Source organism: Dromaius novaehollandiae, chromosome Z (assembly GCF_036370855.1).
Source record: "Dromaius novaehollandiae isolate bDroNov1 chromosome Z, bDroNov1.hap1, whole genome shotgun sequence".
Lineage (NCBI taxonomy): Eukaryota > Metazoa > Chordata > Aves > Casuariiformes > Dromaiidae > Dromaius > Dromaius novaehollandiae.
The window spans coordinates 3220498-3235073 of NC_088132.1; the positions used below are offsets into that span (position 1 = coordinate 3220498).

The 14576-nt window shown below is 39.4% G+C and overlaps 1 long non-coding RNA gene across 1 annotated transcript in view; it reads left to right on the forward strand.

Moving 5' to 3' along the window:
• LOC135325001 (uncharacterized) overlaps nucleotides 1–6691 on the forward strand; it is a 30525-nt gene extending 23834 nt beyond the window's left edge. Inside the window, exon 3 of the long non-coding RNA XR_010386232.1 lies at nucleotides 4622–6691. This is a non-coding gene — a long non-coding RNA (uncharacterized LOC135325001). The remainder of the gene's footprint in view (nucleotides 1–4621) is intronic.
• Nucleotides 6692–14576: the final 7885 nt, after the last annotated feature.

A 14576-nucleotide genomic window follows, 5' to 3' on the forward strand; every position in this document is an offset into this window, starting at 1 on the left:
TCCAGCAGAGAAATCAGGTCCTGAAAAAGGCTGGGGAAAAGCTAATCCTGCAGTAACAGAAAAATGGGAAGCTAGTCAGTCCCATATTCTTAACCTCTTTATTGTAATGCATGTAATGTATGAACAACCATCTCTATACCGGTAAAAGTCTAAGAAAACAGGAAAGTTTGTTTCCCACTAGCTTCAAACAAGTTGCTCTTAATGGGATTCTGAACAGGCAGGTTACATAGTCTACCTGTCTATTTGGTTTACTACTATCAGGAGGTCTTTGTTTCCTATCCCATCCTGTCCATCCCGTCCTGTCCTCTCTCATCCCTCGTTTCTGAGAGCATCATTTGAGTCTACTCTCGCCCAGTCATTGGTTTCCCGTATTTCATTTCCCATCCCTACTAGCAACTTCTGTTGAGGGTGTTATACAATGTTACTGATTAGCATCTTCCTCCTGAGCCCCAGTTAAAAGATTCATCCATCAGAGATGTGCTCACTGCTCACTGCTTCCTGGATGCACTGACTTGCCACAAAGCCATGATGTCTTTCTGTTCCTGCTGAACACATTTGGCTGCGCTTGTAGCCTTTGCTAGTAGCTGTCACAGAAGTATGTCTGTCTGGACCCAGGAAACTTGGTCTGACAACCACAACAGAAACAGAGGAAAAAGAGCAAGCAGAAAAACCTTCAATATCTTCCTGGCTTGGTACAACAACCAGGAAAGGAAAAGACAGAAGTACTAAAGGACCTGAATTTAAGGACATTAACACACATTAATCCTTTGTGTGTCACTGCTCTTTCTGTATTTACCGACCCACATACTTGCAAGAGGGCAATGAACTCCCACCGTACAATCGAAAGGGTACTTGTTATGTTTGTCATGCACTCTGTGGACTGACTCCCTCATCTCCCAGTTGTGTGGTTATAATAACCACTACATGAAGTTTGGAGTGCTATGGCAGCTGATGCAGGAGGTACTCCAGCACAGCCTCACCCTCAGTTGATTCTGAGACTACTTTATGAGTATAGTCACTTCTGAGACTATAGTCACTTGAGGTCAGTGTACTGATGTCACTTACATGTACATAGTATCATGGAAATACCTGCTCTCTGAATTCGGGAAGAACAAGATAACAGGGTGATGGCATTAAAGAGCATTAACAGATAACCTGCTTAGACAGAAGGAAATTATTTCCAACTTATTGGAGCACAGGAATGGACTACCTAGGGAGGCTGGGGAATCTGCCACTGGAGGTCTGCAAGAACACCTGTCAGGAATGACTCTGGTGTTGCTGCTTCAGCTTTGGAGCAAGGGAATAGACTAAATTAATTCCAGGTCCTGTTAAGATCTGTGAGTTTACAAGTGTATTCCAGTGAGTAAAAGAAAAAGAGGCTCCACAGTATTACAAGCTATAAAGTGTTCACATTAGAAACATACCTAATTAGATGCTACCCGCCCCTCCCCTCCAACCTACCAACCACCCAACCAAAAATTGAAACAAAATGCCAGCAAAGGCCTAGAGAAGCAAAGCTATCCTAGAGAAAAAATGTTGCCACTTTTCAAAGGCATGTGACAGAATGTCTCATACAACTCCAGAAGAAACAACAGAATTTTCATCTAATACGACACAAATTTTAAACACTTGTGAAGTGAAATGATATGGTGACATGCTTAGGAGACAAGTTAACAATCTGCAAAAATGAAGACTATGGCAATGATGAATCTACCCAGGATTTTAATTTCTGACTGTGTTGCTTATTATGTTCGTTTAGAATGCCATTGCAATAGTGGAATTAGAAACCACCTGCTTAAAAAGCATGCTTCTTGCCTGTTAAATCAATGGAGAATATCTCAGAGCAGGAGTAGAGTATGAAATCTGTGCAACACAGATCATCACAATCAAATGGCCCTGAAAGGAACCCAGAAACTTTTAATTAAAGTTCATAATTAAGAAAGAACGAAACAAAAGTGGGGGTGGGAGGAATGAATCTACAAGAATAGAAGTTTCAGTATTTCATGTCCAGAAAGAAAATGATGAATTGTTTGGCAAGTATTATTGCCAAAGACTTATAGTTTCTTCTATATTTGGCACAGATATGAGCATCGATTCATATTCTTTGAGTAATGCACCTCTGCTATGAAGAACTGATCTTTCCTAAGTGACATTTGTTTTTTAAAAGGCTCAGGAGTTCTCAGAGATGCCTTAATAAAGCAAATTGAAGGAAGGCGATGAAGGAAGATGAGAGTTCATGGCAGACTCCTTTCTCCACTCACAGCTGTGAGATCATGACTGAAAAGTAACAATTTTTATAAGCAAAGTATTTAATATTAGAAACGGGAGCTTCAGTACAGTTATGTTCGGTATGGACAGCTACCCATGCATACCAGAAGAGGTCACTGTTGAAAGCTAAATCATCTTCAGGAAAACTGCATCAAATACGTACAAGTATTTGAGCTTATACCTACACAATAATAAAAATCCAAGTTACTGCTTTTCTCCATCTTGCCAATGCATAACATGAAGTCCTGAAAAAACTCTAAAATGCCAAATCTTAAGTAAAACTTATGCTACTGATTTTAAGAGGAAAAAGTGTCTGTTAAAAGATTCACAAAGGAAGAAACAAAGTCTGCTCAAATCTAGAATGATTATTTAATGGTTAGATAATACTTATACAGTGCTTATAAACCATAAAGCTGTAGAAGTGCTAAATGTTAAGACATCCAACACAGACAGGCAACGATCATCCAGTTTTTTGTATATACCTATAATAAAAAATACTAGACTGGAAAGTAATCAGATGGTTTTAGGAGATTATTCTCATATCTCCTATGGAACAGTGACACATGTACGGAACTTTCATTCTGCTGGGAAAAACATTTTGAATCTCTGCTACAAGTATTTCAGTAAGAGTTTGTAAGGTAGTGAAGCTCTTTCAAGCGATGTACCATATCAAAAGCAGTTTTTTTGGAAACACTGTTTTGTACATTTAAGTTTCCTTCAAGTGACCATAGGTATTTGCTATCATTGACTTTGACAACAACCCACTGAGGATGACCAGCTCTTCAAAAATCAGTGGTCAAACAAAACTCTATTAAAAAATTCAAGAATATCTTCAGATAGTATGTGTTCAGACCTCTGAATTATCTTTTGACTGAACAGAGGATACCTCCAGTGAAAAGCCCATTCAGACTTCGTTTAAAACTTGATAATTGAAAATCCACCACAGGGAAGTAGGTTGTCCATCTATGGGTACTTTAAAAATATGGTTAATTTTATGACATGTCAGTCTAACGGAATGAGCATCAAGTCAGCCGTAGTCCAACAAAGGCCCATAGCACTTTGCTGTGGGTGCTTCCCACCTGAGAGGGAAGAATGTATGAAGCACAGCAAAGAAAGTCTGTGGTGGGCTTTGGTTGGAGAAGGAGGGCACTCAGAGAGGCTTCTTGGTTAGAGGTGGGGAAATGGGATGTTTGGACTGAAAAAGTCCCAGTTTGAAAGAACAGAGTGGCAGAAGTAGGAAAAAAGAGGCTTTGGAAGGACAAATGACTTTGAAGTAAAAGAGAAACATAAACATGAGCTGTTGGGGGAGAATGGGGGGTGGTGAGATTTTCCTCATTTTATTTGTCTTTTTGACCAGACAAGTTCAAAGTTTAGGATGAAAGCTGTCTGTTCTTCCAAATAAAAAAAAATACAGCTTTGTTGGTTGCTGTTTAGCATCCTTACAAATTACTAGTGTAATAGGGATGTTACTACTCACATCATTTGACATCTCTCAAATATAGAACAAGAAAGTTTACCAAGCATCTCTGTTTTTACTGTATTATTATTAACAATTTTGTCAATACCACCTACAAGTGGAGTAGAATCTGTGACAGAAGTTGCCTTGTTCTGAATGTGATACAATTTTATAGTGATCTTTGCATACAGAGCCTACATTTCAGAATTACTTCTGTCATCAGCATTCATTATAACTGAGGTAATCTGTATTCATAAATGGTAGCAAGTGGTGATAAATCACTAGATAAAATCTGGTGATAAAACCAGAAGTTATTATTAGTATTAAATAAAAAAGATTCATATTTAAGTTTCCAGCTGGTATTTTTTGGTAATATTCTGTGTGACTAATTTTGTGCTTGTGCATTGTTACTGTTTCCTTCATCTTGGCACATTTTAAGTTTCTACAGCACTGTGTACTGCTTGCTTCATTACACAGGAGTGATCTATGACAAGCACATGTGTTTATAAACACAAACATTTCTAGGACCCTGGAGCTGCCAGCAAATATATCATCTTGTGAACAGTCTGTTTCTCCAGTTTTCATGTGCTAGCTTAATTAATGCAGTTGTTTCAGATACAAACAACTGCACAATAAAGGAAAATATTCTGGTACAGAATATTTCTGCTGCTGATTCCTTCTGATCTTCTTAGGAAATTTTTGCCACTGGGTTTGAAATAATCCAATGCAAATAGAACAATTCTGGTTGTTACACTCGGTGTTATTCCTGGGAGTGGTTGAGAGTACAAGAAATATTCTTCTCTGTAGCTCTACATGTGTTAAACTGGTCTGGCCTTACATCAGTTTGGCAAGAGGTGTATTTATTGTTTCATTCTCTTTTCTACCATGCTGCTGCAGGATATGCCAAACAGATAACCACAGGAACAGATGAGCTCCCATGTTCTGGCATACATAAATAAAGTGTGGACTGTGACGGTGGTATATTATGTGCCTGGTTGACGTCACAAAGAGACTACGATAAGAGACAAAAAAACTCCTGTCATGAAGATACAGCAAATGCTAGGATTCCTTTCCTTTGAAGGACTGTTCTGAATCAACTGGATCTGTAGAGGAATGCTTCCACCATTCTGCAAAGCCATTAAAATGATTATGGTGTAAGAAAAGTTTCTTTCTTTGGATTCTGTGTCAATATCACATGTTTCAAAAGAGCTACAGAGCCATAGTCCAGCACACCTCCTACTCCAAACCAAATAAAACTGCAGCATTTCCTGGTATTGATGGAAGGCACTGAATTTGTCTGTCTTCTTGGGCAGGCCTCCAGTGGGAAAAGCTTTTAGCAGTTCTGTGCTGGAAAGTGCTACTGCCATTTCTCCAAGTGAAACCAACTACACTTGCAAAAGCAGGTTTACTAGTTTGACTGCTCATACCTCAGAACTTTGCTAGTAAAAAAAGAAAAAAAAAAGAAGAAAAAAGTTGAAAAAGGTTTTGCCTCTAGCCAGCAAAAAATGAAGACATTATATCCACCTAAGTTTATAATACAGACTTCTTTATTAAAGCATTGCCACTTTAAAACAAAAGTTTGGGCCATGCTATTCAAATGGTCATCAAATTTGATCAAATGCATGCTAACAGCATCAGGCTGTGAATACATCAGCATTGCATGTAGGCGTGTGTGAGAAAAATTAATTGCTGTGATTTGGCACACCTTCCTGACAGCTTAAAAGAAAATATGATTTTTTTCCCCATTAGACTCTATAGAGCTTTAAGATTTTTTTCAAAATGAGCCTTTTGCCTACTTTTTGTCATCTTAGTGATCTAATCAGCAGATTTTTTTGAGGATCTCTAAACTGTAAGTGCATTTATACCTATTTCACCAAAAGTGTTGTAGGTGAAATGTCACCTTTTTCCACAGATGGGAGTAAAGAGACAGAGATATTAAGTGAGGTACTGGAGATCACTCAATAAAACTGTAGGAAAATAAGACGTTTTCACCTAAGGAAAATAAGAGGTCTTCAGACCCACTCTGTCTATACTTTTTTCTAATGATACAAACAAACACTTTGGAATATATGCAAATATAACACCATATGTCCATGTAAGTATACAGTGCATTAGTAAACTGAATCTTTTCTCAGGAGACAGAACTGCCTGTGGGTAGAGAAAGATTTACTTTTCACTTTCACTGAAGATTCTATGTCAGTAAAGACATGCAAGAACATTTTTCTCCACCACCAAAGATTTGCTCTGTGAAATTACTCTTCTGTCATTTTATTTTGTTCTATTCATTCTCAAAAGTGAGTTACTGTTTTAACAAGTTTAATTAATTTTGTGTGCATATTACTGAGTAAGAGTGTACCAGGAGTCATCTTTTGGAAGGCAACATGCTATTGTTGCATCTTTCACTGCAAATGTAGCACTGTGAAATTTCTGGAGACATCTGCAGAGAGGGACTCTCAAAATAATAGAAAGTTGAATATTAAGAATGTCTTTTAACACATGTAGCTATGGAGTGTGCTTCTAGCTGGGTTTTCAGGCTATTAAAAAGGTGGCAACATGAGAAGTTCTCAAGAGCAAAAAAAATTTTTTTGCTCATAATCCTGCTATACCTGTAGTTTGTAGTTTCAGAGAGGATCAAACACATTTAAATGATTATTAAAGAGCTGAGTGTCAGCCAGCTGTATACTTAAACTGTCAAGATCTCCTTGTCATAGAACAGCCAAACATCTGCTCACCTAAGATACACAGAGAACTCTTTTCTTTTCTAGGTAATAACTAGCTGAGGAATTCTGTGATAAAAAATTAGTGCTTATTCTGCCAGAATACCTGTAATTATCTATGCAAGCCATCAGATGTACATGGGTAATTTTAGGCAATGTCTAGTATCTGTGGTTGTTATGAATAAATCAAGGCTGTAATTTTTGCGTTTTTACTTCACAGTGCTCTATTATTTCAATAAAGAAGCATTTTAATAAAGCATGGAAGACTTTCATGAGTAAGCCTTGATCATGCAAAATTCTTCTTAATGCATCCCATATAAAACTCAGGATAAAAAATTATACACAAGCTTAAGTGACCATCCACACTCATGACTTTGACCTATGCTTATACAGGGGATGAATCTTGCTCTGGACTAAGGAGTTCACCATGCTAATAGACAACAAGAACTAGTTTGCCCTTCTCAGGAGGCCCACCTGTTTGTAAAGAGTGTCCTGAGAGAAAAAATGGAGCTATGTAAATATCCTTTGTTTTCTTCGTTCTCTACCAGCGTGAAACAGAGCACAGACCATAAAACCTGTGGTGTGCTATGTTCAGTGACAACTCATTCCTTTTGAGTGGCACCCATGTGCTGTATCTTGGTGTTGTGGGCAGGAAGAACAGGAAAAAAGTGTGAGCATATGACAATGTAAATAAATTCCCTACCTTCTCCTTTCATCAAAGGTAAAACAAAATAGGTTGGGGCAGATGAATGAAGGTACCAGCCTTATATTTCATAAGAATAGCTTTACCTGCCTCATCTGCCAGTTTGATAAAAGGCAGAGGAGTAGAGATGTTAAGCCATGCTGTGTGAAATTGGGGGTATCCACCTCCAAAAACAATCCTTCTAAAAAGGATAATAGCATGATCTATTTGTGAGTGGAAAAGTTAAGGACAAATCCTAACTAATCACAGACCTGAGAAGACAGGGGTGGAAATACAAGATATCAGGAAGTTGCTGAGGAAAGGGTAGTAGAAGACATAAAATAGAGTTGTTTGGTGTGGGTTAAGTGCTTGTGTCCAATTCTAAAAGGTATTTGGGGAGTTATCATGCACTGAATGAAGTGAATATCCCAACACTTTAGAGGAGGCAAGCCTCAGATAATAGCAGTGCAGAAAGAATTAGAAGGAGGTGAATAGCAGAAAACAAGCAAAACTTCTGCTTTTAAATGAAAATCTGACAAATATCCATCATGGGATAGAGCCCAAACACTTATCATATCAACATGAAGTATTTATAGTTTAAATCCAGTTGTGTGTCAATCCATTTTCCATCAACAGTCTTCTCTCACATTGTAGTAAGGAAACTCCATCTTATTGTCGAAAGGGCAGATCTAGCTCTCCACACATTCCTATCACCGCTGTTGTGTTGAGTCTAGGGAATATATAGCCATATGTACAACTTCAGTAGACCTGAGCTGATGGAAAACAAGCCAACCAAAAATAACTAATTTATATATTTACAAAATGAAACATTTTCCAGTCAGCTTCTGAGCCAGCTCACTTTGCACTTGCATGAGTAGGAGAAACAATGCGAGGGAGGGAGAGAAAACATGTGGCTGGAGGAGTAAGACTGCATCTAATTTCAGCAGCCACTTGCAGTTATCCTGGATTGTCTATACAATAAAACTGAACATACGCCAGTGATGAACTGTCACAGTAGGCTGGACACAGTGGACCATCAGCCTTTACCAGGGATTTCATTCCTACACAAACCCTCTTGCTTAGAATACTGCGATGGGTTTTCTTGGACTGTCCTGACTACCTAAGAAAGGTGTTTCACAGTTTTATATTCTTTGTGGCATCATTGCTATCAGATATGTTTTTATTTTATTAGCCAGTATCAAGATTTCTACTATTGCTACTAAATAAAACATGTGTTCACATGCACATATGGACATTATTTTCTCACCTACCTCATTAGTTACGGTGGTAAGAGCAAATTAGGCTTACCTGATGCTATGCTACGCTATAATCGTCTATCATAATTAGTTTCAGGAGTTTCCAGCATTGTTATTTCATCCATCTCAAAGTCATAGCACTGTTCCAAAACTGGAAAAAGCAGGATGCTTATTTTTTTATTTAGTAAAAGATCTATGCTTATTATGCTGTAAATAGTTCGACACAACTGCATATCTTAACTGCAACTTTTTCCAAAGAGGTTGTAATAATAAGTACATTATTTGAGTTGCCCAAAGCTGGTTTTGTGCTTTTGACACATGTTCTGTTCAGACATTTAGGGCCTAAAAAGCAAGGCTAGCTTCAAAGTTAGATCAGGTTACTCACAAATATTGCTGGAATATTTTAGGATAGCATTCATCCTAAATGACAGGGATAGCAAGCTACCATTTGAAGAAGTGCAAGGGAGCTCTGCTATGGGATCTGATGGGCGTATCCTGCAACTGTTCTGTGTGTCCAGGTATTGGACAGGAGTGCTCAGATATGATTAAGCAAACTGAATGTCTGACTTGTGAAAAAAGATAAAATTGTGGATATTATTAACGAAAATACTAGAAGGACATAAATGTGTAAATGACGAAGAAGAAAGAATTTAATACGAGATAGGACAATATGATATGAGACGAATTTTAAAGAAAGAAATAGACAAAAGATTATCAACAAGCAATAGCTACTAAGGCTAGTGAAACTGTAAGGTTGTACTCTAGAGTGGTCTAATGAAAAGGGCAATGTGAAAAACAAATCAATCTGTGGGGACAGACCAACTGTCACTATCACTGTTACTGCTGTTGTTGTCATGCAGATGTCAACAGCATCAGTATGACGGAGAAAGAAAAGCAGTAGGGTGCTAAAGTGTCAAAGCTTTTCATGTGGTTCTACTGAGAAAGTATCACACAGTGTAAAATAATCCTGTGTGTTCAGAAGGATGAATTGCATGAACTCAAGTCCCTTTGTTATCTTCCATGTTTTCATCACAGTGGTACAAAAAGGAAGAAAAGGAAGAACGAAAAGGGAAAGAGTATGTAAAATACAAAAACAAACAATTTCCAGTAGGGTGAGATTTTTGCATGACCATGGTCAAGCCTACAAGATTGCTGCTTTTGTTTTATAACACAGCCACACCTCAAGGGCAAGTTTCAGTTTACATCTTGATATTGGACTGTGGCATGACTTCAGGTGTTCTGACACCAGCTGGTATGTAGAAAGAACTGAAAGGAGGAAATGGGGTAGAAGTATCCCATAAAATGTTCTTTGTGGTTTACAGCTTCTATTCTACTTGAACCCCCCAAATAATAAAAGTTTTACAGCATTAGCATGGGCATTTATTTGGCTACTAAAATGAAACAGTTACATGAAGTGGTTATTTATCTAATGCTTTGCACCAAAAGATTCTGCTGGAAGTGTTTTTATGCTTGTTGAAAGATGAACAGATCTCAGCTGAACACCTTTAGGAGATGTCAGAAATGTAAGAAGGTTAATACCTGTCAGACAGGAGACTCACCGAAGTGATGAGACAGACTTCTAGGCAGGCGGTATCTTGGTGAAGCAGGTGTTGGAAGTTGATATTACTGAAAGTATTGAAGCTGATGTTAGAAGATAGTGGAGACTATGCTGATTTATAACAGATGCAAGATTTGTGGAATCACAGTACCTCTTGAAAGAAAAAATGTTAAGAAGAAAAATAGCTACAAACACACAAAAAACAGGTTCTTACACTGTTTGACTTCGACCTGGTGTCCTTCCAGATCCCTCCTGCAAGTCTAACATAGTGGTCAAACATAGCAAAAGCTGCAAAAAATATATTTGAATTTACTTATGCCAAACCTGAGACACAGTATGAAACAAACTTGAAAGTAGCACTGCCTCTTAAATATCAGATTCCTGAGCAACAAGTTCAGGAAGTGTTTACAGACAGGGTTCTCACAGGCCTGACTGATACAGGCTATTAGAAAAGTAATTCAGTGACAGTTCACTGAAATAATAAAACACACTACATTGTTCAAACTTCATCCCTAATCCAACTCCATTGGTTTCAACAGCATAAAAAGGTATTACATGTTCTCAGAAAACACAACCCCTTCTGCATATTACCCAAGTAATTGGAAACAAATGTTAGGTATTTGGACAAATGAAGGAAGAGATTTTGCATATGGCAGAGTAATTGTGATAAAAGGGGTCAGGTTTGTCTTTGAGATGGAAAAGGAAAAAAATTGCTCAGGATTATTAAGTGCAAAAATATCATAAGCTAGTTTCAAAAGAGCAGCTTTAATTATTCTTGCACAGTTCATCTTAGTTTTGTATAAACATACATTTTCACAACCCAGTTAAAACACCTTCTCAAAGTAGCACTTTCCAGTAATGCCCAATCACACAGCATCTGGTCAGGAATCCCAAATGTCCATTTATGGTCATGTTAGCCACAAGGAAACAATATGCTGAAGGATTATCAAAGCTTACTCCCCTGAAGCTTCTCTTTTCAAAAATGAAATTCCTGTTGTGAAAATGTGAGCAAGTTTTAGAAAGTCTTAGATACATAGTACCTTGTGCTAGAAAGATACAAGCAGTTGTGCGTCCTGTTCATACGCTGCCACATCATTGCTGGGCAGGCAGTAGCCAGTGTTATGGTCTGTGTGCATGCCTAATAACCCATTCAGGGCTGCGGCTGGAGGTGACTCAGTGCCCTGGTCCAGGAGTGAAACACTCTCCATGTGCCTGGGAGAGGTACCCGGACTGAGTCCTCACATAATGGTGTACACAACATGACGTGTCTTCATCCTTCCCCAGCATAAGGCAGGTGGGGCAGTTGGCAGCAGCTTTGGATTTCTCCTGCCCATTCACTTTGTGGCCTAATAAAGTGTAATGCCAACTCTGCCCACCTCCAGAAGAAAAAAGCAGCAGCAAGGCAGGAGCTGTCAAGCAAACAGCCTTTTTCCGTAGCACACTGCTCAGACTATTGCAGCTCCTGGATTAGTGTGGTTACACCAGCACACCTTGTGATAACTCTGCAAATCCAGTTTACCACTGCTTACACTTGCTGCTTTCCTGGCTGTTTGCATACACCTGAAATCCATGGACATGAAACATAATCATTGCAAAGAGAAAAGACCTGTTTAGTCTCCTGGCTTTCTCTCATTTGTTATTCTGCTAAAATGTCAGCTTAAATATTTAAACTGACAGATAAATGACCTGTTCCAACCTCTCAGAATTGCTATGCACTTTTTATTTTATTTTATTTTTATTGAACACCAAAGTTTTAAAACTCTGTAGGACTTCAGAGACCTAAATACAGGGCAAATAAGAAGGCAATATATGAGGAAACTGCTCATATGAAGAGCATGTCTGTATTCATAAGCACAAAGTAGTTGTGTGAGGTATCTGTCTATACTACACTTGGTGGCTGCACAAGACAGTTCTACTGACTACACAGAAGTGGGAGGAATGGGAGTCAGTCCCATTGCATGTGGGGTGCTTGACTGCCATCCTATATTTAGAAGCACTCCTCTGCTTTATGCTCTTGAAGTACTTTCATGCTTACCTTTTCAGTGCTTGCCAGAGCTTAAACATTACAGGACAATACTTCTGATGGGTATTTTGATAAAGGCATACTTAACCGAAGAGCTCTTTGATTTGAATAATCATATCAAAGACTTTTTCTGATAAAAATGCAGAGTCTTATATCAGCCTTTTCAGCTTAGACTTTCTGTTTTAGTTACTTTCACAAATCCACCTTCTTGTAGTACAACACCTTCAGGTCCCATCCATTTATTCTACACTTGCTGACAGAGGCTGGTCTCCTCATTTTAGCATCCCTCTTCAGAAATGCAATTGTCTTTAAGTACTTTAAAAACTTCAGATCATTTAATTGTGGCAAATCGAGCTCTCCTGAAGGTGACAGCTCTGCAAATTCAGAGAGTTCTGATCAGTTCACATAAATTGCTTTCAAATGCAACTTCTACTGACATTACAAAATGTTCTGTTAAAACTTTTTCCCATTTTCAGACTATCCTTTTGTTTCCAGACATAGATTTACTTCCTTTGTATTCCAGTGACAATATTCAACTTCCAGATTTTTTTCCACATTGCCTCTTCTTGCAAACTGCTCTGCTATGTTTCTGATCATTATAAGCAGACTTCTGTGTCTTCCTCCCCAGTTCAACCCTGCTAAATGATATGGCCTTTTATAATTCCTCTTTCAAAGCTTCTGGCACAGTCTGGAAAGATGAAATGTGCTGTTCTCTCCATACCCTTTGCTCTGAAGTTTGTTGACTCAGATCAGTACTGACTGGAATGAAGTGCCATCACTCCCTTAATCCAGCAGGGCTTTGCATGGAGGAAAGCACTATGTCACATCCAAAATTATGACAAAAATCATCTGTCAGAGAACTTAAGGAACATAACACAGTATGGCACAAAGCTTGAGCAATGTAAAGCAGCAACTGAGAGGAAATCTAGCATGGACACTGCTGTTGCACGTAGACTCATTCAGTCTTGCCTACTGGCCATTGAGGTAGCAAGATGCCACTGTCCCTGAAGAAGGTAGTGCTGCCACCAATCACAGCTCTCAGCTGAACCCTGTTAGGTGCTTTGCTGTTCTTCATGCCTGGCTAGCTTGTTCCACCTGTTTAGGCAGAGCAAAGACAAAGGGTTGAGGCAACACTGTTCCTGAAGACAGGGCAGCAGCAGCCTTCTGCTGAAAGGGGGTTGTGGGGGGATGCTCCCAGGTTCCCCCCCCCCCCCCAATCTGGTGCCAATTACAAGCAGTCTGCATTCCTGTGCTTCACACTTCAAAAGGGAGGATGTCAAAGCTTTGAAATAAGGCCTGTTTGGGTGCCAGGACCTTGAGAAATGAAGCCTCCTCTCACTGCTGGAGCGGTGTTAATTATGACAGTCTGGACTACCTCCTCCTCATTGGGATCTTGGGAGATAACACCTGCTTTCACTGCTGGGGCAGTGTTAATCATTACAGACTGGAATTAACTCCTTCTTACCTGAGCTATGGGATCTGTCCTTGGGACCACCACTGCAAGAGTAAAGCAGTCACTCACAGTCACTCAAACTCCTTTCTTCAGTGCTGAAGAGTGCTCAAGGCAGCTAGCCTGCCGTTGGGGGGTGTTCAGCCAACCCCCCACTGCATGACTGGGTGTGATCATCATAACGACGACAGTGGAGAGCTGAACCCTGCAGCAGGCAAGAGCTAGGGACTGTGACTGTGCGAAGAGAAGTGCAACTGGCCTCACGACTCCACCTCCACCTTCTCCTGAAGGGTAGAGATAGGTTGGCCCGAAGGCTGTCTTTGGCTCTTTGAGGGTGACAGCCGGTCTGCCAACTTGTGGATCCAATCCTCGGGACGGGGACACCCTCCCGCAGTTACTTCCCTGGGATTGAGTGTACATTGGCCACTCAGGCAACACATGGGTAAGATCAATTAGAATTGGAAAATAAGTATTCTGGTTGAACTAAGTTTCTGTTGATAATAATTGTTGCTTTGTACCATTGTAGCTTGTGCAGTAAATTTAGATCTTTAAAATAAGTTGTGGAGTCAGGCAGTAAATCTGTTTCTCTCATCCCCTCCCTCGCGCCACACAAAACCCACATGATCTGGGACTGTAAAGATAGTTGGTCATCCCGTGACAGGGGTCATCATAGTCAGGGCTCTCCGCTCTTTCATGTTCTCCTTCAAAGAGAAGGCTCCTACAGGCCAGCAGAAGATTCAAGAGATTCCTTATTTGCTTCTCTCTTACCTCAGTTTGTGGGCTACAGGTTTACTTCTCCTCCAGGCTCCTTTTTCCTAAACTCAAATGCAGGTCCAAAGCTGTGACAACAATTGGATGCTAGAAAGAGCAGCCACTAGAGTCATGACAGGCATATGCACATGAGGTAAAGCAGTAACAGCAACAGCAGGATAGCAAGATAAACAATTTCTGTTGTCCTACAATATTTCTCCCATCCCTTTCTGTACTATTTCAAATCTAGATATGTAAATTTGCTCCGAGATTTCATTCTTTCCAATATTTAGTTGCACATTTATAGGCATGTTTCTTTTCTTTTCTTTTTTTTTCTGATGCTTGCAGTTGGATGGGTAATAGCAAGAGGGATGTACTTATTCAAATGTCATGATCAGCAAGCCAGCTTGCATGAA